We start from the raw sequence: 12,068 nt of genomic DNA on the forward strand, positions 1-12,068 counted from the left end.
ACGATGAGAGTCTGCTGAGAGGAAGATGGCGAGAGTCTGCGCAGAGGAAGATGGCGAGAGTCTGCGCAGAGGAAGACGATGAGAGGAAGACGACGACAGTCTGCGGAGAGGAAGACGACGAGAGTCTGCTGAGAGGAAGACGATGAGAGTCTGCGCAGAGGAAGACGATGAGAGGAACACGACGAGAGGAAGACGACGAGAGTCTGTGGAGAGGAAGACGATAAGAGGAAGATGACGAGAGTCTGCGGAGAGGAAGACGATGAGAGGGAGACGATGAGAGTCTGCGGAGAGGAAGACCGCGAGAGTCTGCAGAGAGGAAGATGGCGAGAGTCTGCAGAGAGGAAGACGATGAGAGGAAGACGATGAAAGTCTGCGGAGAGGAAGACGATGAGAGTCTGCTGAGAGGAAGACGGCAAGAGTCTGCGCAGAGGGAGACGATGAGAGGGAGACAATGAGAGGGAGACGATGAGAGTCTGCGAAGAGGAAGACCGCAAGAGTCTGCGGAGAGGAAGACGGCGAGAGTGCAGAGAGGAAGACGATGAGAGTCTGCAGAGAGGAAGATGGCGAGAGTCTGCGCAGAGAAAGACGATGAGAGGAAGACGACGAGAGTCTGCGGAGAGGAAGACCGCAAGAGTCTGCAGAGAGGAAGACGATGAGAGGAAGACGACAAGAGTCTGCGAAGAGGAAGACGACGAGAGTCTGCGGAGAGGAAGACCGCAAGAGTCTGCAAGAGGGAGACGATGAGAGTGAGACGATGAGAGGGAGACGATGAGAGTCTGCGAAGAGGAAGACGATGGGAGTCTGTGGAGAGGAAGACGATGAGAGTCTGCTGAGAGGAAGACAGTGAGAGTCTGCGCAGAGGAAGACGATGAGAGGAAGACGACGAGAGTCTGCGGAGAGGAAGACCGCAAGAGTCTGCAGAGAGGAAGACGATGAGAGGGAGACGATGAGAGTCTGCGAAGAGGAAGACGACGAGAGTCTGTGGAGAGGAAGACGATGAGAGTCTGCGGAGAGGAAGACCGCGAGAGTCTGCAAGAGGAAGACGATGAGAGGGAGACGATGAGAGGAAGATGATGAGAGCCTGCGAAGAGGAAGACCGCGAGAGTCTGCAAGAGGAAGACGATGAGAGGGAGACGACGAGAGTCTGCGAAGAGGAAGACGACGAGAGTCTGCGGAGAGGAAGACCGCAAGAGTCTGCAAGAGGGAGACGATGAGAGGGAGATGATGAGAGGGAGACGATGAGAGTCTGCGAAGAGGAAGACCGCAAGAGTCTGCGGAGAGGAAGACGGCGAGAGTGCAGAGAGGAAGACGATGAGAGTCTGCTGAGAGGAAGATGGCGAGAGTCTGCGCAGAGGAAGATGGCGAGAGTCTGCGCAGAGGAAGACGATGAGAGGAAGACGACGACAGTCTGCGGAGAGGAAGACGACGAGAGTCTGCTGAGAGGAAGACGATGAGAGTCTGCGCAGAGGAAGACGATGAGAGGAACACGACGAGAGGAAGACGACGAGAGTCTGTGGAGAGGAAGACGATAAGAGGAAGATGACGAGAGTCTGCGGAGAGGAAGACCGCGAGAGTCTGCAGAGAGGAAGACGATGAGAGGGAGACGATGAGAGTCTGCGGAGAGGAAGACCGCGAGAGTCTGCAGAGAGGAAGATGGCGAGAGTCTGCAGAGAGGAAGACGATGAGAGGAAGATGATGAAAGTCTGCGGAGAGGAAGACGATGAGAGTCTGCTGAGAGGAAGACGGCAAGAGTCTGCGCAGAGGGAGACGATGAGAGGGAGACAATGAGAGGGAGACGATGAGAGTCTGCGAAGAGGAAGACCGCAAGAGTCTGCGGAGAGGAAGACGGCGAGAGTGCAGAGAGGAAGACGATGAGAGTCTGCAGAGAGGAAGATGGCGAGAGTCTGCGCAGAGAAAGACGATGAGAGGAAGATGACGAGAGTCTGCGGAGAGGAAGACGGCGAGAGTCTGCAGAGAGGAAGGCGATGAGAGGATGATGATGAGAGTCTGTGGAGAGGAAGACGGCGAGAGTCTGCATAGAGAAAGGCGATGAGAGGATGATGATGAGAGTCTGTGGAGAGGAAGACGACGAGAGTCTGCAGAGAGGAAGACGATGAGAGTCTGTGGAGAGGAAGACAATGAGAGTCTGCGGAGAGGAAGATGACGAGAGTCTGCGGAGAGGAAGACGACGAGAGTCTGCGGAGAGGAAGACCGCGAGAGTCTGCAGAGAGGAAGACGATGAGAGGGAGACGATGAGAGTCTGCGAAGAGGAAGACGACGAGAGTCTTGCGGAGAGGAAGACGGCGAGAGTCTGTGAAGAGGAAGACGACGAGAGTCTGCCGAGAGGAAGACGACGAGAGTCTGCGGAGAGGAAGATGGCGAGAGTCTGCAGAGAGGAAGACGATGAGAGGAAGACGATGAAAGTCTGCGGAGAGGAAGACGATGAGAGTCTGCTGAGAGGAAGACGGCGAGAGTCTGCGCAGAGGAAGACGATGAGAGGAAGACGACGAGAGTCTGCAGAGAGGAAGACAACGAGAGTCTGCAGAGAGGAAGACGATGAGAGTCTGCGCAGAGGAAGACGATGAGAGGAAGACGACGAGAGGAAGACAACGAGAGTCTGTGGAGAGGAAGACGACGAGAGTCTGCAGAGAGGAAGGCGATGAGATGATGATGATGAGAGGAAGATGATGAGAGCCTGCGAAGAGGAAGACCGCGAGAGTCTGCAAGAGGAAGACGATGAGAGGGAGACGACGAGAGTCTGCGAAGAGGAAGACGACGAGAGTCTGCGGAGAGGAAGACCGCAAGAGTCTGCAAGAGGGAGACGATGAGAGGGAGATGATGAGAGGGAGACGATGAGAGTCTGCGAAGAGGAAGACCGCAAGAGTCTGCGGAGAGGAAGACGGCGAGAGTGCAGAGAGGAAGACGATGAGAGTCTGCTGAGAGGAAGATGGCGAGAGTCTGCGCAGAGGAAGATGGCGAGAGTCTGCGCAGAGGAAGACGATGAGAGGAAGACGACGACAGTCTGCGGAGAGGAAGACGACGAGAGTCTGCTGAGAGGAAGACGATGAGAGTCTGCGCAGAGGAAGACGATGAGAGGAACACGACGAGAGGAAGACGACGAGAGTCTGTGGAGAGGAAGACGATAAGAGGAAGATGACGAGAGTCTGCGGAGAGGAAGACCGCGAGAGTCTGCAGAGAGGAAGACGATGAGAGGGAGACGATGAGAGTCTGCGGAGAGGAAGACCGCGAGAGTCTGCAGAGAGGAAGATGGCGAGAGTCTGCAGAGAGGAAGACGATGAGAGGAAGATGATGAAAGTCTGCGGAGAGGAAGACGATGAGAGTCTGCTGAGAGGAAGACGGCAAGAGTCTGCGCAGAGGGAGACGATGAGAGGGAGACAATGAGAGGGAGACGATGAGAGTCTGCGAAGAGGAAGACCGCAAGAGTCTGCGGAGAGGAAGACGGCGAGAGTGCAGAGAGGAAGACGATGAGAGTCTGCAGAGAGGAAGATGGCGAGAGTCTGCGCAGAGAAAGACGATGACAGGAAGACGACGAGAGTCTGCGGAGAGGAAGACGACGAGAGTCTGCAGAGAGGAAGGCGATGAGAGGATGATGATGAGAGTCTGTGGAGAGGAAGACGGCGAGAGTCTGCATAGAGAAAGGCGATGAGAGGATGATGATGAGAGTCTGTGGAGAGGAAGACGACGAGAGTCTGCAGAGAGGAAGACAATGAGAGGAAGACGATGAGAGTCTGTGGAGAGGAAGACAATGAGAGTCTGCGGAGAGGAAGATGACGAGAGTCTGCGGAGAGGAAGACGACGAGAGTCTGCGGAGAGGAAGACCGCGAGAATCTGCAGAGAGGAAGACGATGAGAGGGAGACGATGAGAGTCTGCGAAGAGGAAGACGACGAGAGTCTTGCGGAGAGGAAGACGGCGAGAGTCTGTGAAGAGGAAGACGACGAGAGTCTGCCGAGAGGAAGACGACGAGAGTCTGCGGAGAGGAAGATGGCGAGAGTCTGCAGAGAGGAAGACGATGAGAGGAAGACGATGAAAGTCTGCGGAGAGGAAGACGATGAGAGTCTGCTGAGAGGAAGACGGCGAGAGTCTGCGCAGAGGAAGACGATGAGAGGAAGACGACGAGAGTCTGCAGAGAGGAAGACAACGAGAGTCTGCAGAGAGGAAGACGATGAGAGTCTGCGCAGAGGAAGACGATGAGAGGAAGACGACGAGAGGAAGACAACGAGAGTCTGTGGAGAGGAAGACGACGAGAGTCTGCAGAGAGGAAGGCGATGAGATGATGATGATGAGAGTCTGTGGAGAGGAAGACGGCGAGAGTCTGCAGAGAGGAAGGCGATGAGAGGATGATGATGAGAGTCTGTGGAGAGGAAGACGGCGAGAGTCTGCAGAGAGGAAGGCGATGAGAGGAAGACGATGAGAGTCTGTGGAGAGGAAGACGATGAGAGTCTGCGGAGAGGAAGATGACGAGAGTCTGCGGAGAGGAAGACGACGAGAGTCTGCGGAGAGGAAGATGACGAGAGTGTGCGGAGAGGAAGACGACGAGAGTTTGCAGAGAGGAAGACGACGAGAGTTTGCAGAGAGGAAGACGACGAGAGTCTGCGGAGAGGAAGACCTTGAGATCGACTGAACCACGACTGTGAAACTTATCTGAATAGAATCACTTCTGTCCGTTTCTGATGATCCTCTTAAAGTTCTGTCAAAGAAAAAAATTTCGTGATCAATAAAATTCATTTTCTGTTTTCTTTGTAAGAAGTCAAAGAGTTAACTGTTCAACAGAGACGTCCTCCGAGACGTCATCAGAGACCTCGGTGTGGAGGTCTGTGTTCAGGTCCAGATGGGTGGAGGTCTATGTTCAGGTTCAGGTTTATTTAAGGGAGTTTCCACAGATTTCTTCTTTTTTCTCATTTCCTGCTTTTTGAAATATTTCTTGATGAGAGATGGAGTCACTCTGTCACCTCCACCCTCTGCTGCTCCCAGCTGCTCCCAGCATCCCTCTGGTGGATGTGTGGGTGGAGGGGCACATGTGGTTTGTTATTGTTGGAGCTGAGTGTTTGGACTGTCACACTCTCTCATGTGCAGCTCAGTCATCTGAACTCAGTTTACCTTAGAGCCACAGAGCAGGTCTGAGGGGGTCTGAGGGGGTCTAAGGAGGTCTGATAAGGTCTGAGGGGGTCTGAGGAGACCAGGGTCTGGAGCAGCAGCTGGATTGATGACAGTGTTCAGTCACAGACTGCGTTCACTCCTCATGTTGACGCTGCTGAACGAAGTTTCAGGTTTGATGTTTTCTGTCTGAACATCAGAGTCTCTGCAGCTTTAGCTCAACAGTGACTCCATCAGGACAACAGAGTCATTACAACACAACACCCAGCTGTTATTATGAAGCTTAGTTCAGTGTGTTCAGTGTGTGTTTTGTGTGTTCAGTGTGTTCAGTGTGTGTTTTGTGTGTTCAGTGTGTTCCATGTGTGTTCAGTGTGTGTTCAGTCTGTTCAGTGTGTGTTCAGTGTGTGTTCTGTGTGTGTCCAGTGTGTTCTGTGTGTGTTCAGTGTGTGTTTTGTGTGTTCAGTGTGTGTCCAGTGTGTCCAGTGTGTTCAGTGTGTACAGTGTGTTCAGTTTGTTCAGTGTGTGTTCAGTGTGTGTTCAGTGCGTTCAGTGGGTCTCATTCATGAAACGTGAGCAGAACGAATTTGTGTGTAAACTGTTCGCAGACGGAAATTTACGTGCATCTCGCATTCATCAATATTTTAGTAGCTCCGATCTTTTCGTAGCTACTAACAAAATCTACACATGCTGCTGACCACGCGTAGTGCGTGTGTAAATTTAAGAATGCACATAAATAATGCTTGTCACTATTGGAAATTACAATTTGAATTCATATTGCGCTCTGTTATGTACACAATACGCAGATGCCTTTGAAACACGTGATATAGCCTAAACATATGATAAAATATAACACATTTAGTTAAAGTAGTTGGCAATTGGCAGGTTTAAGATCCAGATTAGGTTCATGATTGTGAATTATCCATGTAAATCGACTCAATAGATTACACGTTCTTTCTACATGTTGAATGATGATAATAAAAATATAGGCTCCAGTGGAGGCATGTCGCTGTCTCCGCCAGGTATAATTCCTGACAGAGAGGTCTCCCCAGTTATCCCCGCGATGCGCTCGTCTGCAGGTGATAGCTGCGACTGTGAGCCTCCTCCTCCTGTGGCTGATATATTTCTTTTGTGTGAGGTTATGCGTTTCTTTGCCTCCAGTTTCATGTCAACCCATTGACGCTTCACCTCGGACATGTTTCTTTGGACTACAGAGACAATATTGACGGCATCTGTCACCTCCCTCCAGGCCTTCGCTTTGCCTGTCCCTGTCACACCACTGCTAACAGATGAAAATACTTTTTTTTTTCTTAATTCCACTTCACCCAAAAGTATTTCTATCTCCGCTTCCGCAAAGTTCTTTTTTCTTTCTCTCCCTTTCTTCGTTTGCGCCATGACTGACAGGTCGACCGGATGCAGCTACACCTCCTTATATGGTGGTCATTGGCAATTCATGGGCGGGGATTTATGCTAATAGCTGATTACCGGGAGCGCGCTGTCACTTTACGATGGATTGGCATTCACGATCATACACACGTGTTTACGATCAGATCTGAGTTTCCCGCAGTGTTCATGAATCCGGAGTAGGTTTTTAGTAGCGTAGGCTTTTATGTGCAAATCTACGCACAAATTTACTAACGTTTCATGAATGAGACCCAGTGTGTGTTCAGTGTGTTTTGTGTGTTCAGTGTGTTCAGTGTGTGTTCAGTGTGTGTTCAGTGTGTTAGGTGTGTGTTCAGTATGTGTACAGTGTGTGTTCAGTGTGGTCATTGTGCTCAGTGTGTTTTGTGTGTGTTCAGTATGTTCCGTGTGTGTTCAGTGTGTTCAGTGCATGTTCAGTGTGTGTTCAGTGTGTTTTCAGTGTGTTCAGTGTGTGTTCAGTATGTGTTCAGTGTGTTCAGTGTGTGTTTTGTGTGTTCAGTGTGTGTTCAGTGTGTTAGGTGTGTGTTCAGTATGTGTTTAGTGTGTTCAGTGTGTTCCGTGTGTGTTCCGTGTGTGTTCAATGTGTTCAGTGCATGTTCAGTGTGTTCAGTGTGTGTTCACTGTGTTCTGTGTGTGTTCAGTGTGTTCAGTGTGTGTTCACTGTGTTCTGTGTGTGTTCTGTGTGTGTTCAGTGCATGTTCAGTGTGTGTTCAGTGTGTTCCGTGTGTGTTCAGTGTGTTCAGTGTGTGTTCAGTGTTCAGTGTATGTTCAGTGTGTGTTCAGTGTGTGTTTAGTGTGTGTTCAGTGTGTTCAGTGTGTTCAGTGTGTGTTCAGTGTGTTCAGTGTGTTCAGTGTGTTTAGTGTGTGTTCAGTGTGTTCAGTGTGTTCAGTGTGTGTTCAGTGTGTTCCGTGTGTGTTCAGTGTGTTCAGTGTGTGGTCAGTGTGTTCAGTGTGTGTTCAGTGTTCAGTGTATGTTCAGTGTGTGTTCAGTGTGTGTTTAGTGTGTGTTCAGTGTGTTCAGTGTGTGTTCCGTGTGTTTCGTGTGTTCAGAGTGTGTTCAGTGTGTTCAGTGTGTGGTCAGTGTGTTCAGTGTGTGTTCAGTGTGTTTTGTGTGTGTTTTGTGTGTGTTCAGTGTGTGTTCAGTGTGTTCAGTGTGTGTTCAGTGTGTGTTCAGTGTGTGTTCAGTGTGCTCAGTGTGTGTTCAGTGTGTTCCATGTGTGTTTTGTGTGTTCAGTGTGTGTTCAGTGTGTTCCATGTGTGTTTTGTGTGTTCAGTGTGTGTTCAGTGTGTTCCATGTGTGATTTGTGTGTTCAGTGTGTGTTCAGTGTGTTCGGTGTGTGTTAAGTGTCTGTTCAGTGTGTGTTCAGTGTGTGTTCAGTGTGTTCGGTGTGTGTTAAGTGTCTGTTCAGTGTGTGTTCAGTGTGTTCGGTGTTTGTTAAGTGTGTGTTCAGTGTGTTCAACATTATGGAACATAATTCTCAACATAATGTGATCATTGTTCACAAGTGTTGAGTTGGGGAGGAGGAACAGAATGAGGTCGAGGAGCAGAAGCAGGAGGAGGAGCAGAAGGAAGAGGAGGAGCAGGAGGAGGAGGAGCAGAAGCAGGAGCAGAAGGAGGAGCAAAAGCAGGAGGAGGAACAGGAGGAGGAGCAGAAGTAAGAGCAGGAAGAGGAGGAGGAACAGAAGGAGGAGGAGAAACAGGAGGAGGAGCAGAAATTAGAGGAGGAACTGAATTAGGTCGAGGAGCAGAAGCAGGAGGACAAACAGAAGGAAGAGGAGGAGCAGGAGGAGGGGCAGAAGGAAGAGGGGGAGGAGGAGGAGGAGCAGAAGGAGGAGGAACAGAATTAGTAGGAGGAGGAGGAGCAGAAGCAGGAGGAGGAACAGAAGGAAGAGGAGGAGCAGAAGAAAGCACAGGAGGAGGAGCATAAGGAGGAGGAGGAGCAGAAATTAGAGGAGGAACTGAATGAGGTTGAGGAGCAGAAGCAGGAGGACGAGCAGAAGGAGGAGGAGGAGCAGAAGGAGGAGGGGGAGGAGCAGTAGCAGCAGGAGGAGGAGGAGCAGAAGCAGGAGGAGCAGAAAGAGGAGGAGGTGCAGAAGCAGGAGGAGGAGCAGAAGGAAGAGCAGGAGCAGAAGGAGGAGGAGGGGGAGGTGGAGGAGGAGGGGGAGGTGGAGGAGGGCAGAAGCAGGAGCAGAAGGAAGAAGAGGGGCAGAAGCAGGAGGAGCAGAAAGAGGAGGAGGTGCAAAAGGAGGAGGAGAAGGAAGAGGAGTAGCAGGAGGAGGAGCAGCAGGAGGAGGAGCAGCAGGAGGAGGAGCAGCAGAAGCAGGAGGAGCAGAAAGAGGAGGAGGTGCAGAAGCAGGAGGAGGAGCAGAAGGAAGAGCAGGAGCAGAAGGAGGAGGAGGGGGAGGTGGAGGAGGAGGAGGAGCAGAAAGAGGAGGAGGTGCAGAAGGAGGAGCAGAAGGAAGAGGAGGAGCATGAGGGGGAGGAGGGGCAGAAGGAGGAGCAAAAGCAGGAGGAGGAACAGGAGGAAGAGGAGGAGCAGAAGGAGGAGAAGGAGGAGCAGAAGCAGGAGGAGCAGAAAGAGGAGGAGGTGCAGAAGCAGGAGGAGGAGGAGCAGGAGGAGCAGCAGCAGGAGGAGAAGAAGCAGGAGGAGGAGCAGGAGGAGCAGCAGAAGGAGGAGCAGAAGCAGGAGGAGAAGCAGGAGGAGGAGGAGGAGCAGAAGGAAGAGGAGCAGGAGCTGGAGGAGCAGAAAGAGGAGGAGGAGCAGGAGGAGGAGCAGAAGGAAGAGGAACAGGAGCTGGAGGAGCAGAAGCAGGAGGAGGAGCAGGAGGAAGAGGAGCAGGAGCAGGAGGAGGAGGAGCAGAAGGAAGAGGAGCAGACGCAGGAGGAGCAGCAGCAGCAGCAGGAGGAGGAGCAAAAGCAGGAGGAGGAGCAGAAGGAAGAGCAGGAGGAGGAGCAGAAGGAGGAGGAGAAACAGAATGAGGTCGAGAAGCAGAAGGAAGAGGAGGAGCAGGAAGAGGAGGAGCAGGAGCAGAAGGAGGAGCAAAAGCAGGAGGAGGAACAGGATGAGGAGCAGAAGCAGGAGGAGCAGCAGCAGCAGGAGGAGGAGCAGCAGCAGCAGGAGGAGGAGCAGGAGAGAAAAGCAAGAAAACACAACACTCAAAGTAAACAAACGTAAAGTCTGAACGTAAACAAACGTAAAGTCTGAACTTAAACAACCGTAAAGTCTGAACGTAAACAAACGTAAAGCTTGAACGTAAACAAATGTGAAGCTTGAACGTAAACAAACGTAAAGTCTGAACGTAAACAACCGTAAAGCTTGAACGTAAACAAACGTAAAGTCTGAACTTAAACGTAAAGCTTGAACGTAAACAAATGTAAAGTCTGAACGTAAACAAACGAAAAGTCTGAACGTAAACAAACGTAAAGTCTGAACTTAAAAAAAAACGTAAACAAACGTAAAGTCTGAACTTAAACAAACGTAAAGCTTGAACGTAAACAAACGTAAAGTCTGAACATAAACAACCGTAAAGTCTGAACGTAAACAAACGTAAAGCTTGAACGTAAACAAACGTAAAGTCTGAACATAAACAAACATAAAGTCTGAATGTAAACAAACGTAAAGTCTGAACGTAAACAAATCTGAACTCGTCTGTTCTTTCACAGAAATGTTGTTTGTGGTTAAATATGAAACACGTCTGATCTTCTGATGTTCTCCAGGTTTCTCCTCCGATTGTCGGTCGGGGTGATTTGGGGTGAATCAGCCTGAAGCTGTCGTGTGATCCCATCTTTACTCAGACCGAGCTGTGGATCAGGTTTCAGATTTCCTGACAGGCTCAGTTACCGTCAGTGAGATCTGTGCCTGTCTGAACCGGTGTTATCTCCCATGACACGCTTCACTTCTTCTTCTTCATCTAGTTCCTCTGTAATCCTGACAGGCAGGTTCATGTCAGTCCATCCTGAGCCTCCTCATCGCTCATCAGCTCGTTACACATCGCTGTCATTAAAGAATTCACTGCTTCAACAACAGAAAGATGCTATTTTTAGAGATCCTTTTTATTCTGTTGAGGCAAATGACAGAAGTCTCAGACATCGTCTCAAGCTGTTTTATTGCTGTCTCGTCTCATGTGTGTCTTCATGTTAATCACTCGTCTTACACAATTAATAAACTCCAGCTTCAAGAAAATAAAAATAAGAAGAGGTATCCCATCATGCACCTGCAGTGTGTTTCTGTCTGAAGAGTATTTATGGACTGGATGTAGTGTGAGAGAGCATGTCAGCCTGGAGGGGACAGTTGGACAGTTGGACAGTCTTCAGTCTTCAACTTGTTGAAAGTATAAATGTGAGCTTGTGATGTTTCCGTGGTAACAACACGTCCTGTTGTCCTCAGGACGAGCTGCTCTGAAGCTGTTTCACAACAGGGAGAAGCCAAAACTTGTCCTGAAAACCAAAACAAGAGACGAGATGAGGAGATAAGTTTCTATTTTCTGCTGCAGTCAAACCGCTGACAGCCAATCAGATGAAGGAATGAGACGAGGCAGAACGGACAGATCTGGTTACTGATGAGGGAGAAAGAAAAACATCATGGGCTCATTCTCTCTCACTTCATCCAGACTCTCTCCTGACTGTCAGAGGGTGAGGGTGAGGGTTTAGATCGCTGAACTGAGGAACTTTGTTCTGGTCAGAGGGCTCAGACCTGGAAAACTACGACGGACCTGATTCAACCTAAATTTTGTGTCTGACAGTCCACAAGCTCATCATGGAGCGCAGTCACCGCCACACATTCACATGTGTACTTGTCTTATCATGTCAACATCACATGTGTGAGCTGACTGTCATGTCAGGAGGTGGGGTTACAGGCAACATGGCTGCCACGTCAGAGACCACTGTTCGAGTCTGAGCTTCAACTTCTGTCAGCATGAAACTGCTGGATGTTTGTAACCTTTCCAGCTGTGTTTGAGGAGACAGAAGCAGGTATTTCATCCACAACATGATCTCTTCCTGTAACGAACTAGCTGTTTTTTGTGCCTAAACCTCATCAGACCAAAAACTGAGAACTGAACCAAAAGAAACGTAAAGTTTGAATTAGGGCTGGGTATCGTGGCCAATTTCCTAAATCGATTCAATTTCGATTCATAAGGTTCTGAATCGATTAATCACGATTCGATTCGATTCAATCTGCTCTTAAATAATGAAAATGGCTCAACTGTGTTACAAAATACAAATGTACTTTATTTTTTCTCTTTACCATAAACAACAGGTTTTAAGTGCAAACTTGTAAATTGGACAGTTTAAACTCGAACTATAACCAAAACTGTCTCAAGTCTCAAGTGAAAGTGTACTTGAACTACAACATTCCATCACTGCAAATTGCATTAAGGCATTGTTTCTTAAAGTGCAAAAATAATAACAATGGTAACAAAACTAAAAGTAAACTTAAACTGTCTAAAGTCAAGTCCTGTTATTGTGGCTTTGTTCTCACTTGGTAATTGTGAGATTCTTGTTTAGGAAAAGGAGCTCATTGACATGATCTGG

This window comes from Pagrus major, chromosome 4, assembly GCF_040436345.1.
Source record: "Pagrus major chromosome 4, Pma_NU_1.0".
Classification (NCBI taxonomy): Eukaryota; Metazoa; Chordata; class Actinopteri; order Spariformes; family Sparidae; genus Pagrus; species Pagrus major.